General features: G+C 43.6%; 1 non-coding gene across 1 annotated transcript; it reads left to right on the forward strand.

Annotated features, from left to right (window-relative positions):
- Positions 1 to 1,345: 1,345 nt before the first annotated feature.
- On the forward strand, positions 1,346 to 1,451 carry LOC141650213 (small nucleolar RNA R71). The gene has a single exon (XR_012546260.1). It is a non-coding gene; the product is annotated as a small nucleolar RNA R71 (small nucleolar RNA).
- Positions 1,452 to 2,786: the final 1,335 nt, after the last annotated feature.

The following is a 2,786-nucleotide window of genomic DNA, read 5'->3' on the forward strand; positions in this document are numbered from 1 at the left end:
TAGGATCTCAGCAAACTTCCCGAACTGTTGGTTAGCCTTATTGTTCTGCAATCGCTTTGGAAAGGGCACCGTGATCGGAATTTCAAACCCCTTATTCCTTTCTTCCAATGTCTCAACAGGTTCGAACTCATTTTTACTCGAGCTATCCCTTTTACCTCTCGATCGAGGTCTTTCAGCAGCTTTTTCACTCGATCGAGCTATTTCAGCTTCTCGATCGAAACCTTCTTTATCAGCATTGCTCGATCAAGGCATAATTTCACTCGATCGAACACTTTTCTCAGAATTTTCACTCGATCGAGGAATTTCACCCTCTCGATCGAATCCCTGATTATCAATTTTACTCAATCGATCTATAATTCCACTCGATCGATTAATATCTTAAAAAATTCCTCTCGATCGAACTCCAGAAATGAGTCGATCGAGTATTTTCTTCCGATTAAGCATGGTTTCGTCAATGGATGACTGTTCACTGCCTGCAACATCGCTTTCCGGGTCTGATATGTCCTCAACAGTTGACATTTTGGGTCCTTCATAAGAAAGACCATTTCGCAAGTTAATCGGATTAATTGTCTCGTGCGGATTCTTCTCAGATTGAGACGGTAAATGACCCGGCTTCCTTGTAGATTGGCTAGCGGCTAGTTGAGCTACTTGGGTCTCGAGTGACTTTATTGATGCTTCTTTCTGTTGGTCACTCATCTGCAACTGCTTAGTCAATGATTGGATCATCGACTGCAACTCAGCTAACTCACTAACTCCACTAGAAGAAGCTCTTTGATGCGGCGTTGGAAAGGATGGAGGCTTTTGAAAGCCTTGTTGAGCTTTGTGAGGAGGAACATAAGCTTGTTGCTGCTGCGGGGGAGAGGTAAGATTGAACACATTCTGACTAGTCCATCTCAAGTTGGGATGGACTCCACTCTGATTATTATAATAGGAACCTCCTCCTTGCCTATATTGCTGAAAGGCAAGGACTTGCTCCTTCTTTGTTAGACAGTCAACAGCAGTGTGACCGTCATTACTCCCACATCTCTCACAAGTAACGGCTTCCTGTCTAGTCAACAAGTGAACCGTTTGTTGATCACCAGCAGCTTGCAACTCTAGCTTATCAAAACGGGCATTCATGGCTTCCGGTGAGCCACAAATCGCACTATCTCTCGAAGAGACAGTACGAATACCTCCTCTCGGGTTCCCATACTCAACACAATGGGTAGCCATTTCTTCTATGATACCCCATCCTTTATCATCGTCATTGTTCTTCTGAAATCGCCCATTAGATGAGGCGTCCAATATAGCACGGTGGTCATCATACAACTCATTGTAGAACTGGTTGTATAAAAACCACTAATCAAAACCATGATGAGGAAGAGACCTCACCAACCTTTTGAAACGACACCAAGCTTCATACAAGTTCTCATCAGGTGTCTGCTTAAAACTTGTAATTTTCCCTCTCAGCTGATTAGTTCTTTGTGGAGGAAAATACCTTTTATAAAAAGCAAGGGCCAGACTCTCCCAGTCAGTAATACCGGCTGCAGTACGATCAAGATCAGTGAGCCATTCACGGGCTCCGTCGGTCAGAGAAAAAGGAAACATGACTTCCTTAATCTTATCCTGGGTCACTCCCTTAGTGGCGGGAATGGTAAAGCAATAGTCAGTGAAGACTTCCATATGTTTTCGTGGATCTTCACCCGCCACGCCTCGGTACAGGTTTCGTTCGACCAAATTAATGTAGGACGGTCGAATGTCGAAAGTATTATCATCCTCGGTCGCAAGACTGAAACCTTTAGGGATCGAGACAGCTGTGGGCTCGGAGTGACTCGCAATATTAGGCATCTTCACTGGCTTTATAGCAGAAATAGAGTTATCTTCTTCACAAGACGGATCTTCTGCAAACAAAAAATGTTGTAGCTCGGGTTCAAAAGTACTCAAGACTTCCTTTTGAATCTTCCTCTGCAGTCTTAGTCTATGCCGAAAAGATCTCTCTGGCTCAGGATCAGCAGGAACTAATTCTGACTTATTTGACCTGGGCATACACAACACTTAAGGAAATAAGTGAGTACTGTCTCAAGGAATAAAAATTCCCTAAGACCAAAAGAAATAAACGAAACAAAAACAGACAGACAGGCTATTGCCTCCCCGGCAATGACGCCAAAATTTGATACGGTCGTTATGTACCAAAAATAAATACCTAAATATAACTAACAGAAGCTAGTGATAAGTAGGGTCGATCTCCACAGGGAGCAGTGGTGGAGCTAGGGGGGGGGGGGGGCTAGCAGGGGCGGTCGCCCCCCCTGGCGGATGAAAATTTCGAAGTTTTTAGTCAAATTTTTCGAATTTTTTCGGGGGTGCCTTATAAAATTAGTCGTTCGCCCCCCCTAAAATTTTTCGCCCCCCCTGAGTTCAAATCCTGGCTCCGCCACTGACAGGGAGGCAAGGTATCTATCTGTAAGTCCGTCTATCTAAGTCACAAATGGGGGGTTTTTGAATTTGGTTTCTAAAACTACTAAAGATTAAAGGGCAAGAGAAATAAAGCAAGAAAATAGTAGATAGGTGATCAGATAAAAGAAGTATGTTAGGATTTCGGTTCACCATGGCAGGTTATCGACTCAGTCATAAATAGCCTAGACAATCTATTGTGAGAAGGGCAAGGGAAAGGTCCTTCCGGTCCGCTATCCACCCTAGATTTCCACTAACTTAACTTCCGTCCTCATTAGGGTAGTCTACTGTTCATAGCAGGCCTGTTTATTCCAATCTTCCGATCCAGGAACAAAGTTAACCAAATTAATGTTATT

Source organism: Silene latifolia, chromosome 3 (genome assembly GCF_048544455.1).
Source record: "Silene latifolia isolate original U9 population chromosome 3, ASM4854445v1, whole genome shotgun sequence".
NCBI classification, from domain to species: Eukaryota; Viridiplantae; Streptophyta; class Magnoliopsida; order Caryophyllales; family Caryophyllaceae; genus Silene; species Silene latifolia.